The sequence below is a fragment of the Lactuca saligna genome, chromosome 6 (assembly GCF_052625555.1).
Source record: "Lactuca saligna cultivar CGN05327 chromosome 6, ASM5262555v1, whole genome shotgun sequence".
NCBI classification, from domain to species: Eukaryota; Viridiplantae; Streptophyta; class Magnoliopsida; order Asterales; family Asteraceae; genus Lactuca; species Lactuca saligna.
Window position 1 is genome coordinate 3017310 of NC_136422.1, and position 19356 is coordinate 3036665.

General features: G+C 35.0%; 1 pseudogene; it reads left to right on the forward strand.

The window, feature by feature from the left end:
• The first annotated feature begins 18668 nt into the window (after positions 1-18668).
• Positions 18669-19129, forward strand: LOC145000399 (uncharacterized; annotated as a pseudogene).
• Positions 19130-19356: the final 227 nt, after the last annotated feature.

Consider the following 19356-nt stretch of genomic DNA (forward strand, 5'->3'; position numbering starts at 1 on the left):
TCCTTGAATATTAATGCAATTTTACTTCATCCTTTAAGTTGCCATGATCTATCTATATAAATCTTTATTCCAAGAATTAGTATGTTGACTACATATAAAACTAGGAATGTTATTGCACTCCCACCAACTTCGTAAAAAACACAAGAGTCTTCTTAATTTTTAATTAAATCACACTATGAAATTATCTTATAAGAAAGAAGATTCTCACTTTGAGATGTTAGCTTAAATATTGGAACGATTTTCATTCATGTATGTTTTCTCCCTTGAAAACTAATTTACTCTTTATAGTCAAACTATATCGAGGAGGATTAATCAAACCCATACTTGATAATCATACATAAATGCATCTCTATGTGTTTTATTAGTTTTTGATCAAGTATCGAACAGATTCAAAAACATATGAAAACATGCTAGTTCCATACTATAATGCATTTATCTTATGGATCTTTATCTCTTAAAGTTCCAAATTTCTCCCACTTAGAAAAAGAACTTTCTAGGCACTTGTCTTCTGGAATGAGAATTAGTGTGATTAGTGGAGACTTCATCTTAAACAATCATTTAGGATAGTCTACATAAATGTAATTAGTAGATGCTAATGTGGTTAATCTCCTTGTCTAACATAAGCTCCATAACTCCATACCTTTTTGACAAGGACAAACTATTACATCCTTAGTCTAATGAAAGCATTTAATCCACTTGTTTGGTTGGAATATATATATATATATATATATATATATATATATATATATATATATATATATATATGTATGTATGTATGTATGTATGTATGTATGTATGTATGTATGTATGTATATATATATATATATATATATATATATAATATTTGATTCAATGACTATAATTCCAAAATTTTATGAAGTAAATAGTTCTTTTAAAAACAACATATAATAGATTCAAGGATTTATTTTTATCCTTTTCAAAAACTTGTACTATCAACATTCAACCAGTGGCCTGGTGACCCTATCCCACTAGAGAATTTGAAGGTTGCCTCAAACACTCAAAAGATAGATCCAAGTAACCATGTGATCTTTTGCCATAAGAACCATACTAACGACGAGTGAGTGTTTTTTTCGGAATGAGTTGTGAATCGATTCCACAACTCCTAAGATGTTCCAAGAAGAATTAGTTTAGAAATCTTATTTTTCTTTATCACAACGAAAGGATAATAATGATCTCATTAAATTGTATTTCAATCTTCACTATGAAACAATTAGAGCAAATCAAAGGTTTCAATAACAACGAATAAAAGTCGTCGATGAAATTGATTAAACATCTATCACCAAATCCATTCATGGATTAAAAAGATTGCATACATCACTTATGTATATTCTTTGTCAAGCCCTTTTCTCTTTAACTACTAATAGGTAAATACACTTGCGAACCATCTTCCCATATAAATAGGATTCACATATATCAAATGAATCATGTTCATTTGCCCTAAAAAATCCATCTTTTTGAAGTTGGTATATATCTTTTATATTTATATAGTCATGATGATTTATGACATAGATAAGCTTGAATCAAATATAATTTGATTAATTTGGTGTTGTGATTAGAACCATCAATTTAAAGAAATCTTATAGTTTTACTTCATAATTAACAATTTAAAAAATTATATTCTTAAACACATAATACATCATTTCAGAACATGAATGTGAACATCCATTAAATGATAAGTAAATCTAGATTTATTCATAAATTATAACTGTTACATGTCCCTATAAGAATAGGTACAAAACATCTATTTTTTAAAATAAAGACTATAACATCACTTGTTATATATCAGCATGAAATATCATTCATTTGTAATCAGTTGATTATTCCTTCCAATCATTAGCACATAATATCAACTATTAGTGTCACCTGATGTATAACATACTCAAGTGAATGATGGAAAAATAAATAGTTCTATCATATAGATATTTGAAGTCTTGTCCAAGTTAGACTTCTTCAACTCGATGAGATTTGAGGAGCAATTCCTATTTAATGTCCAGTTTCTTCCATAATAGAAACAACACTAATCATTTGGTCCTTTCTTTATTTTTTTGGTTTATGTTGTATTTCCATTAACTGGACTATAAGTATATTTGAGTACACAATCTCTTAGACTTCCTTTATTCAATGATTGAATAGACTTGAAGTACTTTATGTTGTTTTTTATTGAATATCTATTTTGCTTGATGAGACATCTCATATGTTTTATAATTATCCAAGACTTTCTGCAAGTTAAGGTTAATTAGTCCAGTATGATGTGAGACACATCAACATCATCACAATAATATTTCCATCAAAATATCATAATCAGACTGATTAGCTTGCAAAGGTTATTTAGGTATGGGATCTTTCAGTATATATAACTTCTATTTATCCTTAAGGTAGAACCTCAAGATATTATACCAGTTATAGAAATTATAATCATCAAATGTTATTGTCTCGTGAACTCAAAAAGTGAGAGGTTTTGTAGGGAGAAAAAGTATTAACAGTTATTAATAGAATATTTAGTATTTTCAATATTTAGTCTTTAAAAATTAAAACATTTTATTGTTTCTTAAAACATTAATTTATTAAAGTTTAGGATACAATTAACGACACAAGTAAATTATTAGGTGACTTTATCCCATAAACTTAATTAAACTCGGTAGGTATCGATTACAAGTTGCATACAATATGTAACTCCTAGATTATGGGATCTTAAACAACTATTGTTTAACTTGACATGTTTATCCCATCTGTGCCTCAGACCTCTCATTCTTAGGTGACCTTTATCATACTAGATTCCAATCAAGTTATCCTAATTGAAACAACATGTAGTATTATACCTAACCAATGACAAGGAGACCCTTTAGAAAGCAGAAACTACAAAACTACCTTGAACATCATAAAACAATCCTGATGACTAGGTAACCCTGTGCCACTAAGACCATACAAATAATAACGAGTGTTCTGTTAAATGACGGCAATGACTTGCATTTTAGAAAAAGTTTTATATATGGTTTACAATTGTAGTTTATAAAAACATGGTCTAATGAATATTGCATGCATCCAAAAATTCATGTACCATTTTGTAAAATTCATATCACTTGTTATGAGGTTCTTTAGGTGTCAAATAAAACTTCATTTTATTTTCCATTAACCACGATCAGTTATAAACTAAAATCCGATATTTTAAAATTTAGTTGTAGATCGGTTTTAAGAAGTGGTAAAAGTCTTAATAAAACTTCATTCTATACATAAGACTTGGAGTTGTGGATGAGTTATAAAATCATTATTTTAAATCTCCATTTAACAATCAAAATCTTATGATTTCATGAATTTGTAAAATAAATTTAATTTAATTTTATAATTCAAATTTATGCATCTTATGATTAAAGTCATATTTTGATCAACCAAAACTTGGATGATGATGCTTATGTTTTAAATATCATCTTGGATGCATAAAACATAATATCAACATGGTGCCTTATGTTTCAAAACGCTAATATCATATATTAAGTTTTGACGCAAAAAATAATCATTAGTTTTATTATTTGTCGTTATAACGCTATAAACCGATTTTAAGTCTTTTTATTAAAAATCTTATTTATTATAAAGACATAGAGTTTTTATATAATGTTGAAACACCTTTTAAACTATTTCAAATATTTTATTGGTGGGTATTTATAAGTTTTACAATAAAACTATTTTCAACGAAAATTGATTTTTAACCGCTAAAAATGTTTTTCTAAATATCCATTTATAAACATCTTATGTTATCTTTTAAATATTTTTTACTCAATCTCCAAATGATATTATTTTATGATAAAATGTTATTTAAAATATAAAAACAAGTTTCATACATCAAAAATAACACACCAGAACATAAAATAAACATCACATACATGCATTAAGACATATGTGCATAAACTAACCAATTTTAATGACATTTTGTGATGCAACACAAAATGCCAAGTGCATTCCTAAGGGACATTCAAGGGACTAAAATATTCTTGTAATGTTGTTGTTGTAGCACCCACTTGATGAAACATCTAGTACTTGTCAATGTAGAAAAGCTTCTTGAAAGGTAAATAATTCAGCAATGCAACACTTTTTAGAAAAGGTTGTAGAAAGTGTTGCATCAGGAGCAACAACCCTTTTGCAACAGCCATTAGTGACAGCTTTAGCGACACTTTTCAAAAAGTTGTCACTAACCTTGCTGTATACTTATTAAGGCCGAAAATTACCTTTTGGTCTTCAAAAAATGGCTCCATCTTCATTAATGGTTACATTTTTGTACAGATAAATTATTTCTAATAACTAATCTATTACTTTATAAAATAAACCAAGAAAACTAATTTATATAATGTATTACATACCATACGAATAAATAAATATTACAACCATTTTTAACAAAACAACCAACACGACAAACACAATGGCCTATGACTAGTTTATGCACATCATACATATATCAAATATAATAAGAAACAACTCTTTGTTTTTTCTAAGGCAATTTTATATAACCAAAATGCATGAAAAATGGTTATATAAAAATAAATAATTTTAACCAAGAAGTTGTCAAAAAAGACAAATAAAGATTTTTCTTAACCAAAAGAAATCCATGCTTGTTTTCCAAAAGCCAAAGTTTATCAAACATAAAAATCATTCTAACACATAAAAGATGGCTCTGATACCGCTGATGAGTTTTGATACAAAATATAAGTTTGTTTTTCATAAAAAAAATTGCAACGAAAGTCTTTAAAAAATAACAAGTTTAATTTTAGTTTATAACAAAACAAAACCATGAAGGATCCATTTACAAAGGCTATAATGAAATAAAAATAACCAAAGAGTTTTTAGAATGATAACCGTTGAAGCCTTTGAATCCACTTGGTTTTGGGGTGTTGATGAAGATAGCAAAAATCAAAGATTATAATTTCTCTATGTGTATCCACCATCAAGATTAAGGCACTTGGAACGCTTGTTCCTTCTTGTATTCTAGAGTCTTAATCCTTTAAGTGTTAAACTCAAATAAGCACTAAAGGATATAACTCAAAAGGTCTTCTAATCACCAAACTAGCTTCAAAAGAAAGAGACATGGGGAGTAGAAGAGAGTTTTGGCCATGCCTTCTTGTTAAGAGAAAAGATCTTCAAAAATGCAACCAAACACTCCTTTATATAGTCTATTCAAAAGCAAAGCTATACCATATAATAATATAAAGTATTCACTAGATTTTACAAGCATGGGGAGCATAGGAGGGAGGTTGACAAGCAACCTCCCATGCTTGAAAGCATTTTCGGCCAAAGACAAATGAAAGAGGCAAAACTTGTCTCCTAACTTTTTCATGCTACAAAAGAATTAGTTTAAATTTTATAAGCTCAAAGTTTATAAAATATAAACTTTGTATTTAGGTAAAAGACAAAAAGGATTCATCTAGTACAAAATATTGTGCATGAATTATTAATTCATAACATATGATATAATAACTACTTATACTCTCTTATAATTATACATTTTCACAAAACAATAATTATTCTCTAATTTGAATACAAGATTTGATATTATTATTAATAATCATATTAATAATAAACATACAAAATGTGCCAACTTGATAAAGGTGTGACCCTATCGTATCATATATTATTAGCAATGTCACTCCATAATGATTCTTAGGCATACATATTCAACACTACCTACAAGGTATTTAGCTGACATTAGTAGGAGTCTTTCAACAGCTGATAATAGGTTAAGGTAGGTATCCTAAGAGATCCTAGGAAGTGTTTTAGTGTGAATGGTGTGCTGTTTGGAAGGTTTTGGGAGTATCATTATAAGGATGTGGCTTAGAGGATTCAGGATGATTCTTAAGGAAAGTATGGATAGGTGTGGAAGGTAGTATTGGGACCATACTATTGAAAGCATAGGATCCGTACTCGAATCAAGGAAAGTCAAGAGGATTCTATGAAGCCTGTAGAATGAAGATTCTTTGGATATGTCTTGATCACTTGTATGGTTACCTTTCAGTATGATGATGGGAACTCGTGGAGGAGGTTTTGGTTCTGGTTTTTAGTCGATTGATGAGAGTATACGCAAGTTTGTTACATCTGAGATCGCTTGTGGTATTTTGAATGCGACTCCTGTAATGTTTGGTACCATCAAGGAGGGGATCATGGAGCTGCTGGATGAGCAGATTAGGGATTTTCATGCAGGCATTGCGGATGGTCATATCAGGGCACGAAGTCTCTCTTTTTAGGAGTTCAAGGCTCGTGGAGCCCTATAGTTCTTTGGTAAGAAAGACCTAATTGCGAGTAGGTGGTGGGTTGATGACATTGTGACATCCCCAGAATCTCGGCCAGAAAAGACCGATTTCATTTATGCTTTTTAAAATAATTTTCAGAGTAAATCCTTTTAATTTTAAAAGAGATGCGGAATTTGTTCCCAAAAACAAAACATGATAAAATAGATATTTATCAAAACATTTCATAAGACATATGATTTCATTTCATATTCAAAAGTCGGGATGTCATGTTCCGATACAGATCATAAAGCATAAACGATAGCATTACAAGTCATTCAACAAATATATACATATACAGACTTGTAAACAAAACAACTTGATGTTCGCCCATCTTAAGCTCTTGCACCACTTCCTGTAAAATAAATCAACTGAGTGGGTCAGGCTTGGGAGCCTGGTGAGCATATAGGGTTTTCAACCCACAATAATTATATTTAATTTCAACCATCAACAATAAACCCGATTACCCATTCCCGTTATCCTCACCTTACGTTCCTAAAAATAACGTCTATTATAAGGAACCTATTTCAGGAGTTTTCATCGGGACGGACATTACTGCAGAGGGGCTTCCTCAACAATAAGTGTCCTAAAGGCAACCATGTGGGGGATAGAGTACACCGGTGAACACGTCGTTCACAACACTTACAGGTAATGAGCCTGCTAGTGTTCCACAAGACAGTCTAGAATAGTCCGTGGTCGTCATCCATACTCTGCTGAATGACTAGAATAACACCAATAACACCGAGGCCTCTCATCTGTTTATTACACACCAATTATCTACCCATGTTCTACCCAACATATTAGTAGATAAAAATATACGTTTTTATACATAGTTTAAAAACCTATATAACATGCTTTAAGCAATACATATTCCACATAACAGATGAGGCATACACACATAACACGTATTTCATAGAGAATACATCATATCTATAAGATAGAAGAGAGTGAATATACACTCACACGTATAACAACCAAATATATACACCTAACACGTATTTTATATGAAATACTTCATAATATTGCGTTGGAATGAAAATAACTACACACTCACTTGATCAAAAGATGATCGGGCAGCACTACGGCTTGCAGAAGAGGTGTTTCTCCGTAGATCTGGAAGATATTCACAAAACCGGGCTCCTCGCGGGCAGCGTTTCGGCTCGGGAATAACGCTCTTCGGGATCCTCGGGGCTTCGGATCTTACTTCGGGGCTCGGGAATGATACCGAGGCTTCGGGATATGATTGGCACGCAAATCGAGGCAAAGGACCAGAGAGAATGATGAAATTTGCAAAGGAAACTCGGCTGCTTCGGGTCTCCTTTTATAGGTGCTGAACCCTCGCACGTACGCGGGGCGTACGAGGCTTCGCGGGGCGTACGCCTCGGTGGTCACCAGCGCTTACGTCATCGGTCCATCTCCGTCATTGCATACGACTCGCTACTCCGTAGAACTCGAGTGCCCTATGTTGTACGCGAGGCGTACAGCAGTACGCGCTGCGTACTTCGGATAGACCGCCTCTCCTCTCTTCGGATAATATCGGAGTAAAATAAAAATAAATATTAAATATTTTATTAAACTTCAGAAATTCATATCTCCTTCATACGAACTCTGATTTCGACGTTCTTTATATCCACGCGAAGGTGAGACTACGCTCTACAACTTTCGTTTAGACTCCGTCGGCTAATTTTGACTTTTATATTTATTATTTATTTTTAGAAGGCCGGGACAGAAAAACTTCGTTATAAATTCATAACTTCTTCGTCTGACGTCCGTTCTCGCCTAACTTTTCATCGTTTTGCTACTAACAACAAGATCTTCGATTCTCATTTAGATTGTTTCGGCTAAAAACCGCTCGATCTCAAATCGAGTATTCGGGCTGTATATTGCTAAGTCGAAACTTCATAAAATCATAACTTCCTCATACGAAGTCAGATTTGGGCGTTCCTTTTATGCACGCTCTCGGTTTAACGAAATCTACGACTTTCGTTTAGATCGCTAAGGCTAAATATCGCTCTATCTTAAATTCATATTTTACGTCACTCGGCGTCGTATCGGTTCTGTCGCGAAACTTCGACAGGTCATAACTTCTTCGTTACAACTCGGATTTTGGCATTCCTTATATCCCCGGAATCCTTGTTTCGACCACTACAACTTTATGCAAAGATGTTGGGCTTATCTCACACTTAAATTTTTGACGCTTATTTTATTCTTAATTTATTAAATTATAAAATTAAGAAAATACACACATAAATCACATAATTCAAATAATTCACAAATAATACATTCTTATTATTTCAAGTTGAGTTACAAGGTTAACCTAGACTATTACATTGCTAAAAATGGCAAGCCTAGAAACATGGGCGTTACAGACATGGAGAATGCTAAAAAACAAGTTTCTTCCATGGGGGATCAAAGATGGCATTTGCATCTTCCTTTCTAAAGGATGAAGCCCACGACTGGTGGGAGGAGGTTGGTCACTCTTTGGGAGCTAAGGTTGTAGCAACCATGTCTTGTATAGATTTTGTTGTGAGATCAGGGCGGGTTTTGCACCGACCATTAAGGTGCAACAGCTGGCGTGGGAGTTTAGGGAGAGGGCTTTATTGGTGCCATAGTATGATGTAGAAGAGGATATGAAGAAGACAAGGTACCATGATATGTTGAAGGAAGGCATTTTCGAGTTTGTGAGCATGCCAAGCTGCAAGATCCTAGAGGACATGATTCCTAGAGCCCGAGAATGGGAGATTAAGCTGGAGCTTCGGACGAAGCACAAGTCATAGTAGGTACAGACTATGATGGGTCAGAAGAAGAGACCGAAGACTTTCGATTCACAATTGAGGAGCCATCAGGGTAGGGGTTGTTGTGACAAGTGTGGTAGGTCTCATGAGCGGAGCTGTCGTGAGAAGGGAGATGGATGCTCCAAATGCAGCAAGACTGGTCATTTCAGCAGGGATTATCCTCAATGATCAAGTCTGATCTGTTTTCAATACAAGCAGGTCGGCCATAAGAAAGCTGACTTCCCAAGATTGGCGAGTGAAGCGATGAGAAGACCTAACCCAACTATATTGAGGATTATTGATGCCCGTGAGGGAAAAGTGGAAACTCTAGTGGCGAGGAGCCAAGCATTTCAGTTGCAGAGGAAAGAGGCATGCGCTTCGTTAGATTTTGTCGTTGGTATGTACAATATTCATTTTCCTTTTCTGATTTAATTGTTTATGTTTGGTTATGTAATTATTGTGTGAAAGACGTAAGGTTCAAAGTGTTTAAATCTCCACCTAAGGTTTATGGTTTGCTTTATGATTGTATGGTTATTATCATTCGAGGGATTATCATATGTTATTTTCCATACCGAGAGCCATGTTTAGAGGGTATTTGGTGGAGCTGGTTTGAGGCTTCAACATTGGGGATGTCATTCATTGATTGAGTGAGCCTCGAGTAGGGAGAACTAGGTGTTCTTCTTAGTGGATCAACATTTGGCTGCGTAAAGTGAATGGTTATTAAGTTCTCAAGGCTAGCTGAGTCCAAGTGGGAGAGAATTGTTTGGGATTATTAGGATTATTTCCAGGTGCACATTAACCGGGAGTTTCATACATAAGGGGAAAAGGAAAACTAGTTATGGTTGTGGGTTGAGTCGAAGCTTATGAGATGAATGATGTTCATTGGTCAGTTGAAATCAGGGGAGCAGATGCTGAGAAATCAAGTTGTATTGTTTGAAGACATGAAACATCGACGGTGACACATTCTCGGTTTGTGACGATTTTTAGGTTGAGGTTTGTGTTAGAGCCTCCCTACATGTTCTTGTTTGATTAAGGCTTGGGGGTTCAAAGAATCACCCAAATACCTTGTAGGGCCTAGCAGGTTGGGGGGTTTTAGCTTATGTTGTTATTTGGTTGGGTATTCTTATGGATTTTTGGCAATACCATGGGGGTGGGCCCACGATAGTTATAGAAGTGTAGTAAGACTACGATCTGGCTCGTATTATATGCTTGGTTGGGTTTGGCTGCTGCAGGAATGGTTGTGAGACTGTAGAAGGATCATGACATTCACATGGGTTCATTTGGACTTGTTATTGTGCAACCGCTCTGTGGTAAGGAAGGAGGGTTGTTCGAGTTGTTGCGATATGTAGGCTTGTATAGCTCTCAATTATGGGCGAGAATTTTTTGCTTATGTTAACTTGGGTGACACCCGTGGGCGAGACTCGTTTGGTTATGTTAGCTTGGGTGAGAGCAGTGAGTGATGCCTGTTTGGTTATGTTATCTTGGGTAAGCAGACCATTCATACATTTGAAGTTATGCTCAGGGCATGTGTTGTTTATTGTAAGTCACCCGGCTAGTGATGGGATGATGACAAGATCAGTGTGTTTTATGGTCTTAGTGTTCTAGTGGATTAGATGGTGCACAGTGTATCATGAACTAGTAAGTGTATGAGTCATGTGGGTGGGACCCGATAGACATATGTTTGAGACATTTTGGTCTTAGATTGTTAGTAATTGACATGGTTGGGTGTTTGAGCATTTTCAGGGTCAGGAGGCTTAATGATCATTTGGTTGAGTCATAGGGATATAAACATTTGTTTTATACGGGAGCCTTAGTTGTGCAACGGAGGTCTCTTGCCGAATATTTATATTTATGGAACACCCCCCCCCCCCAACCAGATTGCTTGAGGGTTGTATAGCAGGAGTATTGTTACCAATGTTAGGTATAGATCTTGAAACTTCAAACCTGGAAGTTCGATGTAAATTTCATGAATGATATGTTTGGTGGCGATACACCTGGGCCGACACGAGATTCTTGGATTAACCCCTGTTACACTTGTGTGTGCAATGGGCTAATGATGACTTTGTAGAAAGTCAAATACATATACACAGTCTTTTAGGAAGGAATTATATAATGAAATTTGATGGAATCCATGATTGGGATGTTCTAAGAATTCATTGTACGTGTTTTGATGGTTATCTTAGTTAGGGAGTAAGGGTAAGTGTGTCAAGTGGATGATCCTCAGTTTTAGGGCATGGTTTCTATAGGTAGATTCATGGGCTCCCAAGTTCCAGAGTATATCGTTGGATCCATGATTATGGTCAGACTAGGATAGCCTTTGTCTATTAGACTCTTGGCTTGAGTCTTTTGGGCAACCATGTACAAGGGTGTCAGCCTCAACAATCGGTTAGGATTTATGCATCTCTGTATTTTGTAGGACAACATGGAACCAAGAAGATCTCGGTTGGATCGGACCTGTAAATTTATGGTCAGTAGAATGTGATGTATATGTTGGCACAACACTAATGGTTGAGTCTTATGTTGGGAGTTGCCTTCGTATTCGAGTGCGAGGTTGCTGACATCGATGATTGGTCGAGGATCCTGTTTCCCAGTTATCAGTGAGATAATGCAGGTTCTGATGGGTTTGGGTCACTAGGTTGTGGTTTAAGAGTATTATGGATGTGATTTGAATGGTGTTGTATGTCTGGAAGTTTGGCATGGTATAAGGTTATCAAATTTCGGGCAGAGTAGTTAGAATTTCTGTTTGTTGGTTAAGGGCGGTGTGTTAAGGTTCGTTTCTTTGCCATGGCATGTGATTTCCGCTAATATTAGGTTTCGGTAGCAGTATTGGAAGGTGTTCATATGTGTGAGATGACGTTTCAGTTATATCTTACATTCAAGAAGTTTAGACGACGTCGGATGGTGTAATAGAGTAAGTTGTAATGAATGATTTCAAAGGGGAAAATTTAATTTAAGTGGGGGAGAGTTGTAACACCCATTTATAGATTGGATCTTTATAGGGAATAAAGGAGTTAAAGGAATGGTTTTTATTAAAAATAATGTGTCACGAAGTAACGATAGGTCGGTCACGATGTAACGATCCAATATGAGAACGTGTATCCGGAAAATTATCACAATGTGACAATAGTGTTGTTACGACGCGGACAACGTTGTTTGGGACTAACCCCATAATTTTAGGGTTTTTATTCTATTTAAGCCTTTTATCCCAAGGATTAGGGTACCCTCTTCAACTTCCAACCCTGTATCACGAAACCATAGCCTCCGTTTGAGAGTTTTGGCTCACTTTGGTGCTTTTTGTACACTTTGAAGGAAAAGAATAAGGTTTAGGAGCAAAGAGCAAGCAAACGACTCTACTCGACCCTCGAAATCATTCTTTGGACAATTTGTATGACTTAAAGCTTTTACCTTTATGACTTATCCCTTGTAGATCTAGCTTTCTTTGTATGTTTTTTTTTTCATTAGAAGAGTTTGTATGTTGGAATGAGATAAAGTTTGCAACTTTATGGGCAATCAAGGTCCCATGAGCCTTATATCTTTCATATCTAGAATGTGGTTGTGTTTTGGGAGCTTTGCATGAGTATTAGGTCATATTATTTCCTTTTGACCTAATTTGGGTAAAGGACATGCATGTCCATAAAGTTGACATTTTTATGAGCCTTTAGTGCCCTTGGAAGCTTTCTGAAAAAGTTGGATTTGATGGCTTAATGGATTAAGGACTCAATCTATAAGGATGTTTCCCCATCCAGTGGTCACGACGTGGCATGGAGAGTGTCACAACGTGACGATGATGAATTCATCGGATATTTTGTCAAGATGTGTTCATGATGTTACCAAGGAGGGTCCACATCGTGGTACATAGTGATCGAGTTGTCCGTATCTGAGTTGGTTGAGTTGTAGCATGGCCGAGTTTAGAATCGAACTGAGTGCATTCCCACGATGTGACCAAGGGCTGGTCACAACATGAGGGTCAACTGTTGGTAATGTTGAATGTTAAATTTGACCTTGACCATTGACTTTTGGTCAAATTTCTAGTTTTAGAAGGTAGACTAAGGGTTTACCTTCTGTGGTTGTAGTAGCATGTGTTTAGCACCCACACATTGGCTATGAGAGCTATTAGTTGTTGATTTCGTCGGCAAGGTGAGTTGGGTTATCTTTGTGATTTTTGCATTGGTATGTTAGGTTGGGCCTGATTGTAAGTTGGGTTGGGCTCATTTGTATGTTGGTTTGGGCCCATTATATATTGGACTAGGCCCATTTGTATGTTGGGATATACTCGTATGTATGATCGAAGGGGACCAATATGGGGTGGGCCCAATATACGGTTGGGGCCCAATATGTATGGTATGCGGTATTTTGGGGAACTCACTAAAGTTTGTACTTACGTTTTTGTGGTTTAACATTTTTAAGTACTTCCAGTTCCAAAGGGAAGTGCCTGACTTAACTGCAGAGCATCCCCTGATGACTCATCTTCATAGATTGTTATTATTTTACTCTGATGTTTAAAAATGAAATATTTTGTAGGTATTTATAGGATGTTACAAGAAGTATATGCTTTTAAATAACATTATTTTTTCCTGTATATAATTTGAGTTCTTAAGGAATCAATGTGTATGATTACAAAATGAATCGTATTAAAGACTAGCCTTCTCTAAATATAATTGAATCTGTAGCTTTTATGGTAAAGTCGTTATTGAAGTTTTTTCTGAAATTTTAGTTTCCTTTTTGCTTCAATAACAACTCCATAAATAAATGATCCATAAATAAATGATCGTTAAATAAATAAACAAAGTAGAAAGGACCTTCAATCGTATTAAAGACTAGCCTTCTCTAAATATAATTGAATCTGTAGCTTTTATGGTAAAGTCGTTATTGAAGTTTTTTCTGAAATTTTAGTTTCCTTTTTGCTTCAATAACAACTCCATAAATAAATGATTCATAAATAAATGATCGTTAAATAAATAAACAAAGTAGAAAGGACCTTCAATCTCATTAACAACATGTTAAAAACAAAACAATTCATCTCATTAGCTAACTTTGATATATTTTTTTGAGTTTTAATGTGTTGCTTGTGGTACATGCATGTATTCAATCTGCTTTATCTCATGAAAAAAAGCATGTTGCCCATAACAACGAATGCTCAATGAAGTGTGTCATCAATGGTCTAGTTATGATTAGGTATGTGTTGGTTCAATCCCTAAGGTATTAGACATACTATTTGGTTCAATTTAATTTTATGCTTTGCTTGGATCACTAAGATCAAAAATTATGTTGAACCTAAAAATATCTTATCAAGGTGCATGAAAGGCTAGCAACCTTTTGGCGAAGTTTTACTAAGCCATTAAGCACAGGTCTAGAGCCACTGATAGAATGGCAGATGCGTTTAGAATGAGAATGATCCTCATTGTCACTATCAACAATAAATTTGTTGGCTTCGAATCATTAAAAGATATATACAAAGACGATGATGACTTCAAAGTAGTATGGGAATATATTGACACAAAGCAAGTTAGCAACACAAAGGTGACTTTTGTATACTGGAGGGTATTTTTGCTACAAACTCATGAGGGATTAAAAGATAACCTTTGTCATGATAAAGCCATTGTTGTAGAGGAGATGTATTTTTGCGACAAACTCATGAGGGATGTGGGTAGTTTTTTCTGACAATGTCTAGCATGCCACGAATAAAAAGGAAAATATCAAAACACAAGTCTTATTTATATGCATTTTGTGTTCCTTCAAGCCTATAGGAAAAAATCTCCATTGACTTTATCTTAGGCCTTCCTATGATTGAGAAATGAGTTGATTATGTATTCATGGTCATAAAAAAAAAAACTTTTAATATTGGCCAACTTCATCCTATACGAGGCCGTCTAATGGTAAGCACGTATCCAAACTGTTTTTTAGGATGTTGTTTTTTGCATGGTGTTCATAAATAGTCTTATATTTTGGCTAACTCTCTAGGCATGCTTCGAAAAATAATTCAACTTCAACATCACTACTAATCCATAATCTAATAGGCAAACTGAAGTTGTCAATCGTATACTTTAGACCACGAATTGATATTTATGTGAACAAAAGCCGAAGATATGAGATGATGACATAGCTTAAGCTCAATTTCCTATAATATTGCAAGAAAAAGATCAATAGGGATCTAACTATATGTTTTCTTATACAAAATTCCTCAACGATAAGTGGTTGATTTGGTCGAATTTTTTGGGAAGGCGAACAATACATCCTACAAACTTGTAAAGGACACGTACATGAAAATGACTAGCAAGCATATAGGCATGCCAAATACATTTGATGTGGGTGATGATGTCAAGATCAAACTATGCAAGGATTTGTTTTCCGTAGGAAAATACGATAAATCGAGTCAGCAAAAATATGACTCCTACAACATATTACTATGATCAATGACAACAAATATATCATTGACATGTTGACCATAATTTTCATTTCAAAGGCATACAACATATCAAATTTCAACAAGTATTATCCATAAAAAGCAATTATTTACCTAGAGAACTTGAGTTCAACTTCTTCTTAAGTATGGGGAATGATGATAAGCTTTTTAATGTAGAAGCATTTATAGACAAGTGGCTAAGTGACATATAGTCCAGAAAAAGCTAATTTAAAACGAGCATATTTATCATCCATTAAGAGTTTGGATGTCCGTTTTATATTGTGGAAAGCTCTCAACGAGTCGATATCTTAAAAGACCTTCAAAGGCTACAAGTCGCCACTTAATTTCAAAACATATCTCCTCAATTTTTAGGTTTCCCTATTTTCAGCTTATTTCAATATTTTGTTTAATTATTCTTTTAGTAATGCTATATAAGATTTCCCTCATTTTTTTCTCAGTTTATTGTGGAACTTAACTAGAGGAACTTAATGTCAATTGTAATTTTCTTAAATTTTTTAATTCATGTCAAACTTAGCTTCTCTTATATAATAACGTGGTGTTTGGTTTGCAGAATGTTTTTGAAGGAAATGAAATTGGAATTAGAAAATGAATCTGTCATGAATTTGAATCCAATTCGATATAGTGCTTGGTTGGATGGAAAGAAACGGATTTAGAATCCATGTAAAATGATAGATATGCCCTTTTTATCTGCTTTGCTTAAGTCTAATTTGATTTCTATCTTACACATAAAGATATATTACATAAACTATGAAAAGTAAAATTTCATTTTATTAATTGAACATTCATGTCGGTGGTAGTAGTAGGAGATGGTGGCGGTTGATAGTGACAGTGATAGATAGTTGGTGGTGGTGTTGGTTGATAGTGACAGTGATAGTAAGTGGTGGTGTTGGGTGGTGGTAGGTAGTGGTGGTGATAGATGGTGGTGGTGATGCTGGTAGGTGGTGGTGGTGGTAGTTGTGGTAGGTAGTGGTGGCGAGATATGAGTGGTGGTGGTGGTGGCGATGGTAGTAGCAGTGGTAGGTGGGGGTGGTGGTGGTTGATAGTGGTGACAGTGGCGGTAGGTAGGTGGTGGTGGCAGTAATGGTAGCGAGGGTAGGTGGTGGTTGTGGCGGTGACAGGTGGTGGTAGGTAGTAGTGGTAGGTGGGTGGTGGCTATGGTAGGGATTGGTGGTGGTTGTAGATGGTGATTATGGTGGCAGGTGGCAGGGATAATAGGAGGTAGTAGTAACGCTAGGAAATGGTGGTGGTGATAGTGGAGGTAAGTAGGTGGTGGTGGTAATGGTTTTGGTGGGTGGTTGTGGCAATTGCAGAAGGTGGTAGTGGTGGTGTTGGTGGTAGGTGGTAGGTGGTGGCGTTGGTGGTGGTAGGTGGTAGGTGGGTAGTAGTGGGTGATGGTGGTAGACATTATGTTGTGCAATAAAACAAGGGTAATAAGGTAAAATGCAACTTTCCTTCCTATAAGAGCATTAATTCCATCATCTTCTTGAAGGAAAATATTTTTCCGTATTTGATAGAAAGTTTTATCATTTATGATTCCAGTTTCATCATACAAAGTTGAACCAAACACTGAAACATGATGAAATTAGAATCATTTTCTCCCAAATTTCATTCCATTCCAGTGAACGAAACACACCCTAAGGACTTTAAGCCTTTTTCTATTATCTTAGAAATTAATTAAGTCTTTCCCTGTAGGATTTCATTAAGACTGGTAGGTGTGAGCAACATATTATCACACTCAAAAGTTACCACCTCACCAGGCATGTCACCATGGTGTTATAACACCAATTAGAGAAACTTAACATGTTATAAAACCCTTTAATTTCCATGACATCATTTTTTTTCTTTCTTTTTTTAATAATTATAAAAACAAATACTTTAATAAATAATAAATACTAAATTAAACGTTACTTCAAAAAAATAAACACAAATGACAAAAACATTTAAAAACTTGAAAAAAAAAATTAAAAGTCAAAAAAATTATATTTTTTCCTTAAATTATTCATCTTCATGACCATGATACATATAATCCGCAAAGTCTTTATGAAGTTGTCTGTGTTTTTGTGCGCTTTGAATATCAACCACTCATGTGGTTCTCTCAGCCATTCTCATATAATCATCAATAAAATCGGACAACTCCCCCAAAGCCATGAACTTAATTGTCGCAACACATTTTCGCAACCATGTAAATCCTTGTTTACCTTTAGTATCATGTCTCGTTTAGAAAAATTCTTACCTAAACATATATTTAACAGGCAAAAAAATGTATTTATTTTATCTAAAAGCGACATTTATAAATTATAAAACTTGAAAAAAAAAATGATACCTTTCTTCTAAGATGTTGGCTATCCGTTCAACATATTTTTTTGTAAACGAAACCTTCTTTTGAAATCGTTTCGCTGGTAAACACATTTATCTGCAAAATAATCATTAATAAGGTGTCTATGTCATTCTTTACGATTTCTATTTAACGTCGCACGTCATGTGAGTAGTGGAGCTGGATCGGGTTGTAATAGCACGTCCGTAGAATACAGATACATCATAGTCACAAAGATATCGTCGTTGAACGGGTGATATGGATGCAACGAATCCATTTTTTTTAAAATTGTTGAAAGGTTTTACGAAATATAGAGAAAGTAAATAGAATGATGATTAAAAATTAGGTGTTGTATATGTATTTATAGGTTGAAAAAATGTATTCAATATAACCGTTTAAATACGGTCAAATAAGAAACTTAACGTTGGAATAAATGTTGTTACCCTTCGTTACCGTCACCACGGCCAACAACGTAAAGCCTAAAAACGCCGATGTGGGGCGATGTTGCATCCTTTGTAACTGCGTTATTATGTGCCATATCACAAAAACGGTTTATGCGTTGTCCACACCCGATAGCCTAAGACTTTCGTATTATGGTTTATGTTTTGGGTTATTACTGATAAAAATAGAAGAAATGTTTATGATTCCCCATAAAATGATTGGGCTAATGCCATAAAAACCCCCAAATTTTCAAAAAATATTCGGTTATGTCCTAAGTCCATTTTTATGTCCACAAAAACCGCACACTTACGCAAAAATTGTTATAGTTGCCCTTTTTTCCGATTTTACCCTTCTGTTGCATCAGTTATGTTTGGTTCTAACCTCACCATCACTACCTATCCAACCAATTCCCCTTCCCTCACACAATGACACCAGGCACCGACTCTACCAACACCTATAACACCACCGCCGAAATCCTCCACACAATCCGTCCATGGTTCGATGACTTCCTCTCCTCCTTTACTCTCCCTACTCATCTTCATCTTAACCCTAATTCTCCGCCTAGTCGCTGCAATCGTGTTCCTGTTCATCATTTATCATCTTCGTTTGGATCTTCCTCTTCTTCGCTAGATACGAACCCTTAATCATTTTCGATTTTGAGTTCAGATATCATTTGGTTCTAATTTCGTTGATCGTGATTACGATCGTTGTGGTTGTTGTCGCCGGAGTTTGGTGGAACCTCTTTAGCTCGATTCTGATCGTGGCTCCTTTAGTGAGCTTAAATGCGATATTGAGGACTCCTTATTATACCGAATCTCTATATGGAGCTTTGCTTTCAGGTGTTGATGAAGATGGAGATTCACGATGAGCCTACATACAGGTTTGATGAATTTTTGAAGAACAAATTCGATTTGATTTTAACAATACTTTTGCTTGTATGATATTTATGTATATGTAAATTGATTGATGATTATATCACTATGTTGTTTGAATGGCTATTTTTGTTTCATATGATCTCATATTTGTTGCTTATGGATTGTGAATTGTGATCTAATTTGTGTTCTTGCCAATTGTGAATTGTTTGAATCGGCTTATCTATTGAATCGAGATAAG